The following is a 21234-nucleotide window of genomic DNA, read 5'->3' on the forward strand; positions in this document are numbered from 1 at the left end:
CACAGTGACTCCAAGATAGCTTTGTGGAGTGGTAACAGCTAATTTAGACTCCATCATTTTGTATGTATAGTTCGCATTATGTTTTCCAATGTGCAGGACTTTGCACTTATCAACACTGAATTTCATCTGCCATTTTGTTGCCCAGTCACCCAGTTTTGTGCGACCCCTTTGTAAATCTTCATAGTCAGCTTTGGACTCTACTATCTTGAGTAATTTTGTATCATCTGCAAATTTTGCCGCTTCACTGTTCACCCCTTTTTCACAAATCATTTATGAATACATTGATCTGCACAGATACCAGTACAGATCCTTGGGGATCTCTCTCTATTATGAAAGCTATTACTGCTATTACCGCTCTCTATTATGAAACCTGACAATTTAGTCCTACCCTTTGTGTCCTATCTTTCATCAGTTACTGATCCACGTTATGGATCCAGTTACCCTTCCCTCTTATCCCATGACTGATTAGTTTGTTTAGGAGCCTTTGGTGAGGGACCTTGTCAAAGTTCTTTCTGAAAGTCCAAGTATATAATATTCACTGGATCCCCTTGTTCACATGCCTATTGATGAGGCATCATTTCTCTTTACAAAAGCCATGTTAACTCATTGCCAACATATCATGTTTATGTATATGTCTGATAATTCTGTTCTTCACTATAGTTTCAACCAATTTGCTGGTACTGAAGTTAGGCTTATTGGCCTGTAATTGCCAGGATCACCTCTGTAATGTTTTTTTTTTTTTTAAATCAGTGTTACATTAGCTACCCTCCAGTCATCTGGTACAAAGGTTGATTTAAGTGATAGGTTACATACCACAGCTAGAAGTTCTGCAATTTCACATTTGAGTTCCTTCACAACTTTAGGGTGAATACCATCTGGTCCTGGTGACTTATTACTGTTTAATTTATCAGTTTGTTCCAAAATATTTACTAAATTACCAAACCTATTAACATCTCTATCTGGGAGAATTCTGTGCGAAACAGAGCCCATTTTCTGGCCAGTTCTTGTGATTAACTAACTAAAAATCACATCCGTCATGTCAAAGCACCCCATTCTTAGGGTAGTTTCTGAGAGGGGATCTTCCAAAGATTTTGAGGCAGTTGGAAGGACAAATGCCACTGAAAGTGAAACTTGGCCTCTCAACTGCCTAAGGTGCATTGGAAAATCTGATTTCTTTGATTCTCATAGTTTGAAAAACAGGTAAGCAGGCCTGGACCCCATCTCCTCATTCTTCTGAGCTGAAGATTTTGAAATAAATGTTGAACTCTTTCATTTTAGTAATCCAGAGGCCAGAGCCAAAACATCAGTGCCCAAATAACATCTGAGTAATAGTGATGTGATTTTCACAGAGGTTAAAAATAATTCTAGCCGATACAGCACAAAAACATCACAGGGTCAGTTTTAAATCTTTGTTATTCGATATAAATTAAAGTGAAGGGACAGGGCAAGGTTCAGTTCTACATCACAGAGTTAAGGAAATTTCTAAGTCAAAAAATAGAACTAAATGGTGCTGGCACTTAAAAGAGGCCAAAGAGAGAACTTGAGCTCCCATTGTCAGGAATCAGGGCCTGCAGCAGAGCCATTTTGGGGGGCAACCTAACAAGTGCAGCTAGCCTGATTGGCTATCTAGCCTGATTCATTGGAGGAGTCAGCAGACCGACACTTCCAGCAGCGGCAGCTCAGTTACTGCTCAAAGCATTCTCTCACAGCTGTGACCGCTCCTGCTTGTTCTCTGTTTTGCTTCAGCCCTGCTTCTGCCTCCGTCCCTGCCTTGCCTCCTACCAGGTAACCCAGCTCTGACCCTCATCTCCTATTCTTGATTTCTGACTCCTGCTCCAACTCTGGCATCTGGCCTTTGACCTTGGGCTCCGATTCCTGGCTACCAACTCCTGCTCCGACCACTAGGAATGACAGCCCATGTCCCAGCCTCTGACACCCTTGATGCTTTGTAATCAAGCTCATTGTAAGTGGAATTTTGCTGAGCAGCAATCTTTTGAAAATGGCAGTAATCTTTTGAAAATGAAGAAACTTTGGCAATATTAACTGCAAAATGTGTGCAAAAGATATCACAAATAAAATTGTCCAATAAGGGAATCAACAATGAGGAAATAACCTAAGAACTGTGTGCCAGAAAGGAGGAAACAGATAAGGGTTACAGTGCTACACAAGAAGGGAAACAAAGGGTAGAATTATCCTAAGACATCATGCAGAAGTAGGACCATCTGCGGGCTGGACACAGGCTGTCAGAGACGTAGAAGAGAGGTCTCCCGCAGCTGTCGGTAACTATGCCTCTTTGTGCTGTTAAATCAATATATCCAGTGCTGGACTCGAGAGAACCACTCTCACTAAACCTGTGATCAGAGTTAAAATGTGTATCCATTATTGATTATCAGTCAGTTGGTTATTAAGTCCCAACAAATTACCATCAATTATTAATTCTCGGTAATGGAAAACTCTCTCTACTAACCAAGACTCCAGGTGGGAACATGATTTTGAATTATGAGTTGGTCCTGGGACATGGGCCATTGATTTCACTAGGAGCAGGAGCAGGCAGGGACTTCAACAGGACTATGGTAGGTATATGCTCAAGTGCCTTGCTGAATCAGGATCTTAGCAGATGTCCTTATGGTAGGAACCTTTACCAGGCACCAGCCAAAGGGCAGCCTCCGTGCATGCTGCCCAGGCAAAGAATGTCTCCCCAATGCCTTCACATCATCTTTTTATCTTTTAGCTTTTATTGTCCAGCCCATAATCTCGGCAAGGCCATCTAACACTAGGGTCACTAAGAATGTTTATTCCTCTCTGGCTCAAAGTACCCTCCTATTTTTCAGTTCACTTTGATAGCTTGAATTCCATTGCTTTTGAAATTCCATGGATGACGTTTCTTCCCTGCAATGGTTGCCACAGAAATAACATGGGCTGCTCCAGACGTTGCTGGCTTGGGACTGTAATTAAGGACTAACCTGATTAGTCACTGCTTAGAGGGAATGTGATTATCCAGAGTGGAATTTGTCAAGGCAGCTCTGATTAATAACACCCCTACTCAGGGGAAGTGGTGGGAGCCATGAAATCTTTAAGGACCGTAAACTAATTCGGCCTTTTTAACCAATGAATATCTAACTAGCAACAAGGCAGAAACACATATGTATGCGCTAGTGCCACCTACTGTACTCCCACTCCATCAAGTGATCAGGGCCTCAGTGTAACGTCTTCATCAAAAGCCAATACCTGTAGCAGCACGGTATCCCTGTGCCAGACGTTTGGTTCAGTAGAGGCCGAAAAGGAAGAGTGCAGCCTGGCGGATCATCAACATGAACTCCTGCAGGAGCATTCTGGGTGTCTCTGGGAGGTCTCTCATTCAAGTGCTGCAGAGGCCTGGCCTAGCCTAGCTTACGAAACACAATAAGATCAGAGCTGAAGGGGCACAGCTGCTATGTACCAGCTGACTTGTCTGCTCACCATGTGATCGCCAAGACATGATGCACATGTAAAGATGCACAAGTAGAGAGGCCGGTGGGTGCAGGAAGAGAGAGGACTTTGAGAATAAAAATGAATTAAAAGGTAAAGGAAAAACCTTAGAGTAAATGACACGTGCTAGTGTTGGTGTAACTTTAAAAAGCTAATGTGGGGTTAGCAGCAAAAGGAGAGAAAACGTGAGAAATCATAACCCCAAACCAAGAGATTCATCGCAAGGAATGAAACTCATAAACAAACTCTTTGTTTTTACACAGCACTGCTGCAATTTTCCATTTCTTCCTTTTCGCTCTCAGATGATCATCAGCAAACAGTTCCCTAGTAAGAGGCAGGAAGGATGGGCTTGTGGTTAAGGCTTCTGAGTGGGACTCCAAACATCTGGATTGCATTCTTGGCCCTGTCACAGCCTTCCCGGCAGCCTTTTAGGCTCCAATCTTGTAAGCTGCTCTATGCAGGTATGAGCAGAGCCATTTACAGGATCAGGGCTTGAATCTCTTTGTGCCCCAGTTCCCCACATACACAAGGAGGAGGGGAATGATACCACTCTACCTCACCACGGTGCTGTGAGGACACACTGTTTAATATTTGTGGGGGGCTTAGACACTGTGATGACGGATGCTATTGGCCTGATCCAGCACCCATTAAGTCAATGTAAGTCTTTCCATTGACTGCAATGGACAAGGGATCAGACAGCATTTAGATACTAGATCGTTAATAGGACTGGAAGAGCTAGGGACAGCTTGGTGTCACAGAAATGAATACTTCAAACGATGTGGCTCTTTAGCCTTCTAAACAAGTTTTAAAACTTGTTTAGTCTGGAAGCGACCCTTCTGGTATTTGATCTTTGGCACCATTTTGAAAATATGGTCAGTTGACATAATTCTGAGCAGCGAGGGTAGGTCGCAGTAACACCATAGCCACAGTGTGTTACACAGGGATGCCTAATATGTTCAAATCATAATTCCAACCCCACAGGTTCCACCTGGGGGAAATGGCTTATATCTGACAAAAGACCCCTGTCCCCCCAAAGTCTATTGTCACTGGAAGTATGCTGGTTCTCCTCAAAGCCCCCACAAACAACAGCAACAAATGGTTGCACAATTCTTTTCAAATCCATTTCAAAGTGAAAAAAAATTGTTTTCAGCTGTCGAAATCTGGGAAAGTGTGAAGAAAAGTTTCTACCGAAATGGGAAAACACCTGCTCTCACTGAAATCATTTACGGGAGGGGGAGGGAGAAATTACTTCCTGACCAGCTCTTATTACAATAAGCAACCCTGTCCCCTCATGTATATGCATTACAGTAGTTTTTAATTACATGGTCATTTCCTATTATGCCGACAAGACACCTCCTTCATTCAGGGCTCGATTCTGCCACACTTACTCCCACGGAGACTATGTTACTGCAAGAGTAACCCTGTTCACGGACTACTCATAGAGTAAAGTTCTGCTCAGTGTGAGTAAGGGTGGCAGAATCAGACACTGAGTGTACAGCTAGGACAGCACTCAGTCAATGAGGCATGGGTATGTAGTGGATAAGGCTAAGTACTGAGAATCCCTCCTCAATGCAGGTCATATTCTGTTTGAAGTTACCATTGCGTAAATCCAGAATCAAACTACTTTGGATTTACACTTGAGTAAAATGCAGCAACACTTGGGCAACACCTGAGAGTGCAGGCAAGACAGTTGGACTGAAAAAAATGGTAAATACTAAGGCCTGGTCTACACTAGAAAATTAAGCTGGTTTAACTACATTGGTCAGGGTGGTGAAAAATCCACCCCGAGAAGTGTAGTTAAACTGATGTAAGTTCCCGTGTAGACAGCGCTAGGAAGAAGAATTTTTCTGTTGACCTAGCTACCGCCTCTCGGGGAGGTGGGTTACCTCTGCCAATGAAAGAGTCTCTCCCTTCGGCATAGGCAGTGCCTACATGGAAGTGCTACAGCTATGCTGTGGTAGCTTTTTACGGGTAGACTAACTCTAAGTAAAAGATCTGAGTGCCAGGTTTCCTCAACCATCCCCTTTCCTTTCCCATCACAAGAATTGCACTGGGTCCCATTCATTACTACTAGGCTGGGTAACAAGTGCTGAGCCGTGGAATTAAAGGAGCCTTCTTTGTGTAGCACTTTGGAGCTGACTCTGTCTGGTGCTATGCTCCAAGGCCACACACGCGTACATGTATGCTGCTCACACAGCAATCCTATAGCCAGTGGGGCGAGGCCGAACTGAGCACACGACATTGTCTCAGGGGTAATTTTAAAGGAAAAAGAAACAAAGCAAACCCAGAAGCAAAGCAAAGGAATATTTTTAAAAAATCCAGCAAGAACTACTAATCATAAGCATTAACATAAATTATTTCAAGAGGCCAATTAGAACAGGCGCACAAGCATTTGACTTAGGAAAATCTCCAAATGGATTTGGGACAGATTTAGATTGGAAGCTATAAAGTGCAACCACCCTGATCATCTTACACTGGTAAGAGGGAAATAAGACGAATGTAACAGTATTGCTCCTTATGTTTAACTAACACACCTTTTGCCTGAAGACCTCCGGTTTTGGTACCATCTCTAACTTCCATGTATCTGTGTTTATGCCTCCTGTGTGTGCTTCAAAAAGCAGGAACCTCTGGAGGTGTAGGTGTGCATATAATGTCAACATAAGATCCTTCAGGTAAGCAAGCAAAGTGGCAAATCATTCTTAAACAAGCAATTGGCTCCTCACAAGCCTGTGTGTATCTAGCTACATGGTAAAGTTTTCAAGCCTGAACACCTAAGGGCACCTAAATAAATGGCCTTATTTTCAGAGATGTTGAGCACCATCAGATTCTGGTCAGTCTCGTGGGAGCTCCTGGATGTTCACCCTCTCTGATAATCAGGCCTTTTACCCAGGTGCCTAACTCTGGATTTAGGTGCCTTACTTTAGGCATTCAACTTTGGAAATGTTGGCCATTTATAATACGTACACCCCCCCATCCCCTTTTTTAAAATGTTCCTCTAGTGAACCCGGTGCTCATAAAAAGCCTGATTGGCAGCCCAGCAAACACTCACTCATGTTTAGCACAGCAGTAGCAGGAGAGGAAGAGCTGGCCTGGTCCCAGCTCCCAGCTACAGACTCCCACTTCAGCCTTGGTTCCTCCCCCCGCCCCACGTTCCCAGAAATACATGCCGTATAAAAAGCCTTTGCACTCCACCACTGCTTCCTACATGACGGGTGCTCTTTTGCATCAGTTTCCACCCTGACCAAAGCACTTAGCAACGATGGCAGCCGTTGCAGACTCTACAGCATCCCGTGCCGCACAATCAGATAAGCTCAGTCAGGAGAGTGGTGAGAGAAGTGAGCCAGGAGCCTTCAAAGCCTTGTCTATTGTAGCTCTTTCAACATGTGTTGAGGAAGGAGCATGGGTTGCCTCCCCACTGTCCTGCGTTAGAACCATGCTTCTGTTGCACTCTGCCCCTCGCTGCCCGTCCTTCCTTGTCAAACTCCGCTCTGCCCATGCTCCACCCATTTGTCAGCTTCACCACCATGCCCTCTGCCATGCAGCCCCCTATGAATGGTACAGTTTCCCTTCAGATCGTCCACTTCCACTATGTGAATCAGTGACTTGTTCATAATTTCCTTAACCCCCGTCCTGGGACTGTGAGCAATTCAGGGCAGAAACCATTCCTTCGCGATTGTGTGGCAAATGTCTAGCACAGAGTGAGGGCTACTGTAGAGATAAATGACTAATTACAGTCTGACTCAGGTTAGTGGGGCTGCTTGGTGACAAACACAGTGGAAGTGTGTACATGAATGGCTTAGCTTTAGCGCTGATGCAGAGAGGGCATGAGAGAACACAGCAGTGGGCTTGTTCCTTCGATTTTGAATCTCTGGAAAAACACCAATGGAGACCTGTGTTCTATTCCTATCTCTGCCACTGTTCTGCTGCATGACCTTGGCCAAGTCACTTAGTCTTTCTCTGCCTCTATTTCCCAGCCCTTTATATGTCTTGTCTAGTTGGACTGCAAGCTCTTTGGGGCAGGACATGGCTCTTACTATGTGGGCTCTTGCAGTCTGTTGAAGCCCCTAGGACGGGGTGGCCAACCTGTGGCTCCGGAGCCACATGTGGCTCTTCAGAAGTTAGTATGCAGCTCCTTGTATAGGCACCAACTTCCAGGCTGGAGCTACAGGTGCCAACTTTCCAATGTGCTACAGGGTGCTCACTGCTCAACCCCCTGCTCTGCCCCAGGCCCCAGCCCCACTCCACTCCTTCCTCCAAGGCGCCCGCCCCTTCTCCTGAGTCTGCTGTGCCCTTGCTCCTCCTCCTCCCCCCCCACCCCGAGCCTTCTGCACACCACAAAACAGCTGATCGCGGTGGGTGGGAGGCGCAGGGATGGAGGGTTAGGTGCTGATCAGAGGTGCTACTGGCAGATGGGAGACACTGGGGGTAAGGGGGGGAGTTGATGGGGGACTACTGACGTGTTACTATGGCTCTTTGGCAATGCACATTGGTTTATTCTGGCTCCTTCTCAGGCTCAGGTTGGCCACCCCTGCTCTAGGAGCTACAGTAACACGAACAAAATAAACTGTTTCTACTGTGGCCATCACCATGGTGTCTGAGGCACTATGTATATGATTACATTAAATGGAGGAATTTTTAAAGTGGCTCTCTGTAACAATAACAGACAAACCTCCAGTTTCTCAGTTGCATGTGCGTCCTATCATCTCCCCCACATCTGCCGGCCAAGACCCAAGCTGCTGATTCACATTTTCCACAGCTCTTTTTGTGAACTGGGAAAAAAAGAAAAGAAAAATCAGTCAATAATTCCCCATCAATTCCCATTCCACGGCTCTTTTTCAGGCTTGCTGCTAATTAGAACAGATTTCACATCAGAGTTCCCTCCATGTGCAGAACCACGTCTGGTTGATCTGACATATGAGATGTTAAAAAACCTCTAAATCCCAAAGAACAGCTAAGCCGCAAGATGCTGATTGCTTTTTCATTTCCTTTGGAGGAATTGCGTGGTACTTTAGTTCCCAAGGATTTGGATTGGGTTTTTTTAAGTTCTTTTTTGTTTTGTTTGCAGGCCTTTCATTAATAATCCCCTTAATAATAAGTTTTATTTATTGTTTGCAAATGTTCCCTTTCACTGTGTCATTTCCCTGTGGTGGGGTGGCCAGGGACTCTTACAGTGTGTGTCTGCTGCTTGAAACAGACGTAATTAAAGCAAGCCTTGTGGTTGAGGTTCTCCCATTTAGTTCAGGATTCAAGATGGACTGTTAGACCATATTTTTGAAGCAACAGTGCCCCATTAGCACGGTCCCACATCAATACAACTTGATCTGCTGCAGTAAATCACAAAAACATTAAGGTAAAATTACTCACTATAAGCCCTGCTCTGAAGCTCTTACTCACATTGGCATGTATTTACTTTAGTTCCATTGGAGCCGATAGGATGACTTGTGCGGATAACTGCTCATCAGTATGAGTACAGAGTTCGCACTCCAACCCAAAGTCCTTCCTATTGATAATTCAGCTTTATGTTCCTACCCCCTCTTCCGTCCAAGGATCTTAAAGCACTTTATAAGCATTCACTCATGCTGTGAAATAGTATTCATTTCATGGATGGGTAAACCACAGCGTGGAGAGGTTAAAGGAGCTGAGCTCCATTGACTGCAATGAGAGTTGTGGGTAGCCAGTGTCTCTAGAAATCAAACCCGAAGTCGCTTGCCTGGTATCACTCTGTAGACAGAAGAGAACCCAAGATTCTGCCCGATTCCCAGTCTTCCCGCTGTACCACTGGATAACTCTGCCTCATCTCACAAACTCACGACCTAGATGCCAAGCCAAGTGCCAAAGCCCAGGCAAGTCCTTTGCATGTTAGTGGGTTTAATTGTGATCTGTGTGGATACCCTGTAGAGTAGGGGAAGAATAGTGGGAATCTAGAAACTGCAGAACTCTGGGAAATTTCACCTCAGCAATAGCCAAAGGATTCTGTTCTCATGTTTGGTTGTCAGTGGGACTTGAGAAGGAAACCATTGTGACCCTAGAATTATCTAACCAGGAAACAGCCAAATAGAAAACTTTTAAAGTGAGTTTTCTCTTCTCCAATGATTTGTAAGGAGACTGTATGACTAGTTTCTCCATATCAGACACATGGGCTGGGCTAGGAAACCATATTTACACTGGCACCTTTAACACTGACATATATATATTTTACTAGCTGCCAAAAAAAAAGGCATTGGAGCAGCCTTAATACAGATCAAGAGTGACATCTAGTGAACTCTGGAGGACATGCCAGGGGGCTATTCTCTGGGGCTACCCCACTGTGTATTTAAGCCATGCTGGGTACCATTAAACCAATGCACATCCAGTTTGAACTGGAATTTGTGGAACAGTTGTAAACAATCATACGAGATTTAAATGTTGATACCCAGCCCTTTAACCCCTCCCCTGGCCAAGCCCTCTTGCATCCTGCCTGATGGACGTTTCACCTTCCACAGCAAGTAGTGTTCTCAGCCTCTATGGGTCACATGCTCTGGCTTGGATTTTCCCATGCAGAGGCTTGAGAGTGAAGAGAGCCTCTTCTCACATTTTCTTCCTAGTTCTCTCACCAGGGGTAGGAATTTCTTCCCCTGCAGTCCCTGAATCCACCGAAATCACAACATCTATGGGGATCTTGGGGCAACCACCAGGAGCAGGAGAAGCTGCATGGAGACCCAAGGCCTCCACACAGCTCTCTAGGCCCCATAGTGACATGCTTCCATAGAAGCTATGATGCCATTCAGCCCTGGTATTGGTAAAACGAAACCCTCCAGGGTGCATTACAGCCATATATGGAACAATTACTGCTGATTCAAGCAGCAATAACTTGTGTGCAAAGCTGCTTGGAAATCCTTCCCAGTGGAACATGGTGCATCCAGTGGGTGGGCTCCTCCATTCCCTATTCAAATGGTCATGGTAGCCACTGACTCACCAGTTTGGGGGCCAGGAGGCAAACACAACAAAGCTGATGCTCTCACCTACCATTGGTTTGCCCTTTAAATGGCAGTATTTTATTATCCTCCCCCCATCTAGTTGAATTCACATTTGGACAAATGTGTAGGTGCCCTCATAGAACTCCATCAGCTCCACTTTTCACCCTGGCAATCTCCGTTTGGAATAGTATTCCTTCCACCAATGTGGCCATATTGCTTACTGCTTATTTAAGACGTATAGGGCCTACTAAGTAAGCAAGAAACCACTGGAAAATCTAGACAATATAATCTGCTATTCAAGTTGCTCTTCCACTCTCCAGAAGTCATACTTCCAGGTAAGTTACACATACTGATTTGTATGGTTGATAAATATGAAAGGCTGAGGGAAGAGGCCAAATAGTGCAGCTTCTGTTTATATAGCACCATCTCCATACAATCACAATGCAGTAGCAAACTGCTGGCAGGTCAAACAGAAATGGAGGCATCTCAGCTGAATAAAACATGGAGTATCCTTTGGTGAACAATGGCTTTGCTAGCAGAAAATATAAACTGACAGGATTAACATGTAATGCACCTATTTCTCCACAAGATGAAATTCCCTCTTGTGCAAGCCCTTTGGAACCATTGATTTGTGATTCATCTTTGTACCCATGGCATTAGATAACAGGCATTGCATGGACCGTCCTCCCAGTGATGTATTAGGTAGCATCAAACATTTTGGCGTAATACTTTGTAGAAAAGAACTTCTCAGCTAGGCCAAGCTAGTCCTCAGTTAACTAAAGAAGATGGGAGGAGCTCTGAGCCACAACTGCTTTAAGAAATTAATGAGGAGGGCTACGGCGATTTTTTTGTATCTTTGTAACTAAGTTATTTGAAAAAACTGAGGGTATTTGCGTGCCTAAAAATGTACTTTTATTCACCTCCTTTTAATTATTTTATGTCTTTGCTTTAATCCAGCATAATAGGTGGGAAAATGTATTTTCAGAACCATAAATAATAGAAATACTCGGCTTCTACAGCCACAGATGCAAACAGCTACTGTTTGCTGACACCTGCGCTTTGCCCCTCTCTTTAGCTAGTCAGAAAATGGAATTTCCATCCTGCGGGAAATTCTGACATTTCAAAATCCGTCTTCATTCCAGTTCAGAACAAAAAGTAAAAATTTCTGGTGGGGTGAAAATTCCAAAAAGTTTCAATTCAGTAACACTGAAATATTTTGTTTTGATAATGTCAAATAAATAACAATGTCAAATTAAATAACGAAATGAAATGAAATGAAATGATAAAGTAGAAACAAAATGTTTCTACCTTATTGAAAAATACTGATACAGAAATGAAACTAGAAAGCTGAAAGGATTCGTTTTGACATTTCCAATAGAATATTTCATTGAAATTGACATGTTCCTGCAAGCATTTAGATTTCAGCAAATCTGCATTTTTCTGACAGAAAACAATTGTGTTGAAAAAATGTTGACCACCTCTAATATATATTCTGGATCTCCTATTGCAAGAGACGGTAGGTGAAATCCTGGTCCCACTGAAGTTAATGGGAGCTGTGCAATATCTTCAGTGGGGTCAGGATTTCTCCCAATATCTGAAATAGAAATGGGTGTGAGTCACTCATTTCAGAACCAGATCCAAACTCCCCCCAAAGCTCAAAAGTTGTTCAGATCCAGGGGTTTGTTTTAGGTCCATTTCTAGGGACAGATTTTCAAAAGAGCTCAGCTCCCATCTAGGTACCTGAGTAAGGGTCAGATTTCCAAAAAAAATCAGCACACTACAGCTTCTCCCAGTGTGACTCTTATAACAAGATGTTTTAAAAGCATGCAGCACCCAATGTTCTGATCTCTTTAAACTCTAGTCCAAAACATTAACCCCCAGAGAGACCTTCTCAGGTGGTTGAATGGTGTTTCTGAGTAAGATAGATGACCCCTTATGAAAACATACTCAGTCAAAACCCTTCCTCTGTGGAAGTATTCTTTGCCTCATCAGATCAGACTCTTTCCAGCAATCAATGTCAGAATTAGTCCTGGTCAGGAATTTTTCCACAAATTTTTTTTGTCAGAAAATGCCAATTTGGCAAAACAGAATTTTTTTGTGGAGAAGGGTCTGATTCACCAAATTTCTCATTTGTAAAAAACCTTGAAAATACCAGAATTGTCAAAACATCCCATTTTGACATTTTTGAAATGAAAAAGTTCCATTTTTTCAGGCCAAAACAACTTTTTGTTTCAAAAATTTTAATTTCTTTTGGAGTAAATAAAAAAATAAAATGGTCAAAATCAAAGTGAAATATTTTGAAATTGTAAAAATGAAATGTTTCAACTGACCCAATCAGATTTTTTTTTGTTGTTGAGATTTTCTATTTGTAAAAATGGAGATCTTTGACCTTGTCCTGAATTGGGAAAAATGTTTGAAATCTCAAAAGATCTTGCAGGACAAGAAAAGCATTTCCTATCCAGCTCTAGTCATGATACACCCACTTTCATCTCTAACCTCTGCCTGGAGAACAGTTGGCTCTACACACTGGAACACACACAATTTTTCCAGCACAGGGGTTTTGAGGATCAAGATAACAGCTAATGAATTGCTAGTTTAGTTTAGCAAAATCCCACATTTCTTTGGAAGTGAACATTCCCCCATGACCCACACAAGTATCTTGCTTCTGGCTCTGCTCCTGAGAAACCTTCAGCACTGATCATGAGATGATGCACAAACTCAAAGCCCTTATTTTAATGGTAGCCATTAAGTGCTGGCATTACATCCCACACACAGTATAAACATTCATGTATGGTTCAAATCACTGCCAAGGCCGTGACTCAGATGTTCTGCACCCACAGTCCTTGAGCAGAGTTTGATTTCTAATCTATTTGCAACATCCAGCTTCAGTGCAAGCAACCTCTGTAGAGATTCTCATGAATAAGAAACTCAGAACCCACCTTGACGGGAGTTCTCTAAGAACCTGGCTAGAATAGAACATCTGCCTCATCTTTTCTCATGCAGCAAGGGAATAATGACATACTCTGAGAAGGACTGTCAGATGGTTAAGGCACTGGACGCAGGAGATCTGGGTTCTATTTTCAACTCTGCCACAAACTACCTGGGTGTTCTTCATCAAGAAACTTTCAGCCAGACTCTGACATCCTTACTCATGCTGAGCCATACATTACTCTGCAAGTAGCCCATTGATTTCAGTGGATGTAAGGGAAGCAGGATCTGGCCCTAATCTCTTTGTGCCCCAGTTGCCCATCTGTAAAATGGGAATAATAATACTCCCTTTTTCCCACCCTTTGTCTGTTGAGACAGTAAGATCATTGAGGCAGGGGCTGTCTCTCACATATGTACAGTGCCCAGCATAGTCAGGCCCTGACCTCAGGCACTACTGAAATATAAATAGCAACATCCAAAGCTTGATCTCTGCAGGCTGATGTCCTTTCTATCAGTCTTTCCAAAGACAGTTAAACCTGAGGAAGCCATTTTTCTGTTTCTTTAACAAATTACAATGCCCTCTACATGAATATCCAGGCAGGGCGCACTCAGTGTGATGTTTTTAAACTTTCCGAGAATAGTGCCTCCAGTCTCAGCCAAGGCTAACACAGCTGGAATGTCCATGGAAAGCATTAGTAGGAGGGAGGGGACCAGGGTGGAGGCCCTGCACTCGTTACAGTTGTTTGGGGGCAACTCTTGCCCGACTTTGCCACCTCAGGCTGACTCACTTGATTTATGGACTGAATAGGTAGCCACGTTGCAGTGCATGCCAGCATAGCCATAGCACCAACTCAGGTGGCCCCGTTTAAAGCGGAGTGGCACCGCTGCTGCTGTTTAGCAAGGGAATCATCCCTGGTACCGCCGAGGCTGATACTTGCAAAGCTGCCTATTCATTTGCAATTCCTATTCATTTTCATGGGCACTGGGCACCTAAATCTCCTACCTGTTCAGTGCACTGAACAATTATCAAGAAGTTCATTTTCTCAACACATCCTCTGAGACAAGGGGGCAAATCGTATCATCCCCACTTCACAGAGGGGGAAACACACAGAAAAGCGAAGACACATATCCAAGGTAGCACGGCATTTCGTGGCAGAGGCAGGATTAGAACTAAGAACCTCCCGGTGCCCAATTCTCCTGACCACACTGCCTTCCAGTGCTTTAAGTTATAACTCTAATTCTCTCCATCACACACAGTGCATCCAAAGAATGAGACTGGGAAAATGAACATGTGCCAGCCAACCCTTAGCACAGTGGTTCCCAAACTGGGGTTCGCGAACCCCTGGGGGTTCACAGAATGTTACAGGGGGTTCGCCAGAAAAATTTCACTAATGGTGGCCAGAGGACCCCGGGCATTGGAGGCAGCAGGTGGGACTTGGTTGCAGGGCAGAGCCCCAGGGAGAGCGGGGCAGGGCAATTGGGGCTGGCAGCCCGAGCCCTGCCCCCGTGAGCAGGGGAGCCGGCAGCCCGAACCCCAGCGCTCCGCGTGGGGCTGGCAGCCCGAGCCGCAGGGAGAGCGGGGCCGGGCAGTTTGGGCTGGCAGCCCAAGCCCCAGCGGTCAGCAGGACCTGCAGCCTGAGCTCAGTGGAGCTCAGTTGACCGGGGCACTCAATGGGGTCCAGCAGCAGGAGCCCCATGGAGTGCGGAGTGTGGAGGAAATGTAAACTTAAATCCCTGGAAATATTCATTTTTAGGAGGGGGTTCACGACATTTCACAATTTAGTGAAAGGGGTTCGCGGGCTGTTAAAGTTTGGGAACCACTGCCTTGGCACAATATGGCTACATGAAAGGATGAGGCAGAGACACTTCAGTAAAGTACTTTGACCTCTCCAGCTGATGAGAAATGTTGTATACGAGCGAGGTCATTTTCACCACAGTTGTTGTAGGGGATTCCCTTGTTTATCACTCTTCACACCTGGAGCAGGACCCTGTATTTCCCTTTCAGTCAGAGGAATAACACCATGAGTGTTTCTCAATTTGCCTCTCTTTCCCGCCAGACAATATAATTCATCTACCTACTTTTAAGGACACTGCTGCTCATCTTATGACCTAATAGTTAAGCCCGAAGTTTTAATAAATTACTAGGAATCTGGGGGGCCACGTGAATGCACCTTATTTTCCAAAAAGACTCTCTGTAAATACATCTGAGGGATAAATACCAGGGAGGGAGAAGAGTTACTTAAGTCAAGTGCCAATGTGGGCACAAGAACAAATGGCTATAAACTGGCCACCAACAAATTTAGGCTTGAAATTAGACAAAGGTTTTTAACCATCAGAGGAATGAGGTTTTGAAACAGCCTTCCAAGGGGAGAAGTGGGCGCGAAAACACCTAACTGGCTTCACGACTGAGCTTGATAAGTTTTTGTAGGGGATGATATGATGAAATTGCCCACAGTGGTATGTAGCCGATCTGCAATTGCTAGAAGCGAATATCTCCACTGTCCAGTGATGGGACACTAGATGGGGAGGGCTCTGAGTTACCACAGAGAATTCTTTCCCAGGTGTCTGCCTGGTGGGTCTTGCCCACGTGCTCAGGGTCTAACTGATCGCCATATTTGCTGTTGAGAAAGAATTTCCCCCTGTGTCAGATTGGCAGAGACCCAAGGTTTTTTCCTCTTTCCTCTGCAGCTATGAGGCCCAGGTGATTTGCAGTTGTAAATGGATTCTCTGTAACGTGAAGTCTTTAAATCATGATTTGAGGACTTCAGTAACTCAGCCAGAGGTTAGGGGTCTATTACAGGAGTAAGTGGGTGAGGTTCTGTGACCTGAAATGTGCAGGAGGTCAGGCTATCAGTGGTTCTGAAACTTTTGTATTGGTGACCCCTTTTCACACAGCAAGCCTCTGAGTGTGACACCCCCTTATAAATTATAAACACATTTTTTATATTTAACACTATTATAAATGCTGGAGGCATAGCGGGGTTTGGAGGTGGAGGCTGACAGCTCGCAACCCCCATGTAATAACCCCGTGACCCCCAGTTTGAGAACCCCTAGACTAGATGATCATGGTGGCCCCTTCCTACCTTAAAGTCTATGAGCATTCTCTGAAGGCTCTTGGTTAAATCCCAACTACTGGAGCATAATGTGGGGTTTGTTACAGTTGTACAGAACAGAATTTGTTTTCCTGGGTAAAATTCTCCAGACTGCAATATACAGAAGGTCAGAGGAGATGATTTAGTGATCTTTTCTGGTCTATAAATCTATTACAATCAGGCCCATTTTATGTTACACACCCAAATATTGAGGCACTTAAAATCACTAGTCATTTTTGAAAATCTGGGACCAGACCTGAGGGACCACAGATTTGACCATCTGTTGTCATTGCACAACTGAAATCAGGGGGGGTATAAGCCTTTCTGGTTTAACATTAAAAAGTACCATATACCGAATAGAATGTCTGCAAAATCCCACGGAGTGAAATGGCGCAAAGAAACTGGATGGAAGCATTGACTTGTTTTCTTCATCAAAATTGGTAATGTTTCTTGATAACCTGGAAAATGTTAGAAAGCTAAACCCAAAGATCTCTCTGTCTAACTGCACCTAATGTGTGATCACATTGTCCACAAAGGCAGGATTCATGGTGGGGAAGATATCAGGGTAGGATGAGCAGGGAGAAGTAGGCTGACTGGGGTGTGTGTCCACACGACAAACTCCAAGCTGGAACCCTGCCACCCTTACTCATGCTGAGTAGCACTTTACTCAATGAGATGGGTGGCACTGCTGAGGAGCGAGATTGCTGTCCAACGTGAGGAAGGGTGTAAGAATCTGGCCCAAAGTTCATGGGCATGTTAGGGGTGGGATTTGTGGGCCTCATTAAAATCACTCTTTCCCAGCTCATTCCCAAAAGCCACCAGTCTGCAACAGTGCTCTGTCTTCCATAAAGTGGGAAAAAGGGGAAATTGGGAAAGGCCACATCAGTAACTTGGCAGAAACTTTGGGGCACTGGCAGAAGCATTATGGTGAAAGTGCCAGACCCTTCATTAACAGTCATTAAGACACATTCCTCACACCCACCTGATTGATCCTGATGAAACATCAGCAAGAATGAGCAACCTCTCCCTGCAGTGGAGGAAACACTAGGGATAACCAATCATGCACCTGATCCAAAGATTGAAGAGCGTCTCCTGCCGACATAGTTAACACCACTATTTGGGGGTGGTTTAATTATGCCGGCGGGAGAACTCTCTCCCCATTGAAGAGCTTCTCCTGCCGACATAGTTAGCACTGCTCGTTGGGGGGGGGGGATTAATTATGCCGGCAGGAGAACTCTCTCCCATTGGCAGAGAGCGACTACACGGGAGACCTTACAGCAGCACAAGGGCAGCTGTGCCACTGTAAGGTCCGTAGTGTAGACATACCTTTTGATTCCAAATAAGGAATAAGAGGCAGTGGGTCTGACAGAGTTACATTAATTGCGCCTGAGGAATTATTTTAACATCACAGTTGCGGTTGACAGCAGACTTCATCACTAAGAAACTACAGGGGGCAGACCCCCTGTCGATCAATGCAGCTACAGCAGTTTACGCCAGCTGAGGATCTGCCCCAGAGATGCTGAACAGCTACATCAATATGTGTTGGGCTTGGCTCAAGGGCAGTGTATGGTCAGAAGGAATCTTCCCAGCACACTAATGTCTTCCCAAAGCTTATTTCATATGTAATCCTTTCTTTCGGCCCCTTTTAGGTGGGTTTATCATTTCTGGGCATATCAGAAGGTGCCATTGGCTGCATAAGGCTTATATTTTCAACAGTAGTCGGCCAAGACAAATTGCCCCTTTGCCTCTTAAATTCTGGATACAACTTGCTAAGTGGACCAAAAATTCCATGTGCTATTTGAGCTACTGCTGATGATATCTAATGTAAGAGAAAATTTGGGATTGTGGACAGGGCAGGAAAAAACTAACCTTTACCTCTGCACCCCTCCCCCCAAGGGGCGTGCAGAGATGTGTCAGCTCCCTGCCCGCTCTGCCTCCCTCCCTCCACACCGTGCTGCTCCCGGAAGCAGCTGGCATGTCCCTGCGGCCCCTGGGGTGTGTGTCTCCATGCTCTGCCCCTGCCCTGAGCACCAACTCCGCAGCTCCCATTGGCCAGGAACTGCAGCCAATGGGAGCTGCAGGGGCAGCGCCTGTGGGCAGTTGTGTGTGGAGATCCCCTGCCCTCCACCCCGCAGGAGCCGCTGTCGGAGGGGTGTGTGTCAGATGGTTGCTTTGGGAGCCACGCCGCCTGAGGTAAGCGTCGACCCCCTGCCCACCTCCTGTCCCCCAACCCCCTGCCCCAGCCTAGAGCCTGCACCCCTCACCCCCCTACACCCCAGCCCCTGTCCCAGGCCAGAGCCCACACCCAGCACCCAAAATTTCTCCCAGAGCCCGCACCCCTTACCCACTCCCACACCCAAACCTCCTGCCCCAGCCCTGGGCCCACACCCCTCACCCCCTTCCACAACCCAACCACCTACCCCAGCCCAGAGCCTGCACCTGGACCCAAACTCCTCCCAGATGCTGACCCCTACATCCCCTCCCACACCCCAACTCCCTGCCCCAGCCCAGAGCCTGCTCTCAGCACCCAAACTCCCTCCCAGATGATCAGGCAAAGCAAGTGGAACACCAGCCAGAGGTGTGCTCCTCATTGTTCCTGTCTGAGCCTGGGGCATTCTTGTGATTTGCACCCCACTGGCGCTGCCTGAGTTTAAGCAGTGTGACAGTGCTGCAGGGAGTGCTTAGCAACCACAGCCTCATTATGGGATGCATTGGGATCCACTTCTGGGGAGGAAAGGGAAGAATCTGGAGAAGCACTTATCCACATAGACACAGGGAGAGCAAACAATGGGCAACTTACACCATGAAAATGAGGTATGTAGAGAAAGAGGGGAGAAGAGACTCCACACACATAGGCAAGGGGGGGAGAAGATAAACATCACATGTAGGGCTACACGTAGCCCTCGATTCAAGCAGAACTGCTATAGATATCACTGAGAACTCCATGGACAGATCCCTCACGGGGGTTATGTTAGCACGGGCACATCTAACAGTTCTGCTCACAGAAACAAGCCATTGGAGGGAACATTGATCCCAACCTCATTCAGGAGACACCACTCACTAAACAGTTCACCCTGCCCTATTCCCGGTGCTGCCGATGCTGCTCCTCTTTCCTCATGGAAAGGGCTAGAAGAGAGTGAGAGTGACAACAAACTCATCTGACAGTCTCAGCCAACTCAGTGGGAAACCTGGGCCATTAATGAGACGCTGCCATGGTATTTGGAAATCAGCTTTCTGGGCAAAGGATTTCGTCACCTTCATTTTGAAGAAGCTGGCTGGAAATGTCACTCAGCAGGCCCAAAATAAGGTTATCTATTTCTCCCCAGGCGGAGAATCTGGCACCTCCTCATTAAACTGCTGATCCACAAGTAGAACGGAAGATGCATGCAGAGCCAAACACTTCACTTTAATTGATTTACCATACTGTGAAATCAGAAGGTTTGAAGTAACTGTTACAGCTTCCAGGAAGTATAGAGCTTCAATACTTGTCTCGGAAAACTTTACCATTATTTACATGTACAGTGCTGTTCACTTCTGGAGGGGCATGCAAGGTTCCAAGATGATCAGCAAGATCTTTGTGCATCTCGATTAGTGGGTTATTAGATCAAGGTGTTCAGAGGTAGCCAATAATTAAGTTGGGCACCCTAAAAGTGTCCTGTGAAAATCAGGCTCCTTTAAAGTGTCTCATATTGGACATCCAAAATCCCTGCTCACTTTTCACAATTTGGCCCTGTGTTTGTGCTTTACCAGGCAAAGGGTATATAGTTTATTCAGCATAAGAATGTCCTGGCTCTGAGAGATTGCCACAATTTTCTAATCTCAAATCAACTCCTTCATGCAACTCTCCAAGCTAGAACTGCTAGGATTATATGTGGGTTGAGCGCCTAAGTGGTAACAGATGCTGGCACTATCCTGTAGATCTCATTTTCATATATTCCCATATAAATTGCTACTTCTGTACTGGTCATTTTCTAAGAATAAGAATAAGAATAAGTGATATTTATATAGTGCTTCTCATCCGAAGATCCCAAAGTGCTCAATAAATTTAACAAACCAGTAATAATATTTAGCACATATAGTGCTTTACATCTTGTAAAGGATTATAGCAAATATCAACTTGTCCCCAAAACACCCAAAGAATGGTAGGTACTGTAATGATAATTCTCCTCATTTTACAGATAAAGAAACAGAAGCAAAGAAGTTCAGTAGTTTGCCAGAGGCCACAGAACAAACTGACAGCAGTATTGGGATTATAATTCAGAAATTCACGGCTTTTAGCCCAATTCCCATTGCAATAGAGCACCCTGGCTCCTAAAATCTATGTCCAGGGATCATTTCAATATCATTACAGTCAGACGTTCCCAATGAGAAGCAACAACCCTTTCCCCAGCAGCACATAGCATGCTAGGCAGGAAAGATAAGAATATCAGATCCAGCTGAAATTACAGGGCGAGTTTAGATTAGCAGAATGTAGCTACCCAGACACTGGGACTAATGCTTCTTACACCTGCAAAAAGTTGAGTGGGACTTTAATGATCACAAATAGTCAGAACCTCAGTTATGCCTCTCATCTGTGAGCACCAATACCATAGGGGGCATTGCTTCAGGACTGATTCGGAAGACAGAGTGCTCCTTGCTGAATCACCAACATGACTCTCTGAAGCAGCATCCAAGTTCTGCCCTAACTGATCCTGACTGACTTACCATATGGCCCGTGGAGGTCAGACTAGAATATCAAGGCCAAGAAGGTGCCTGTGTTATTGGTTTCAGAGTAGCAGCAGTGTTAGTCT

General features: G+C 45.1%; 1 long non-coding RNA gene across 1 annotated transcript; it reads left to right on the plus strand.

The window, feature by feature from the left end:
- The first annotated feature begins 576 nt into the window (after window positions 1-576).
- Window positions 577-20909, plus strand: LOC122458035. Its single transcript, XR_006277852.1, has 4 exons — window positions 577-723; window positions 4272-4282; window positions 18003-18006; window positions 20899-20909. It is a non-coding gene; the product is annotated as an uncharacterized LOC122458035 (long non-coding RNA).
- Window positions 20910-21234: the final 325 nt, after the last annotated feature.

Source organism: Dermochelys coriacea, chromosome 11, assembly GCF_009764565.3.
Source record: "Dermochelys coriacea isolate rDerCor1 chromosome 11, rDerCor1.pri.v4, whole genome shotgun sequence".
Lineage (NCBI taxonomy): Eukaryota > Metazoa > Chordata > Testudines > Dermochelyidae > Dermochelys > Dermochelys coriacea.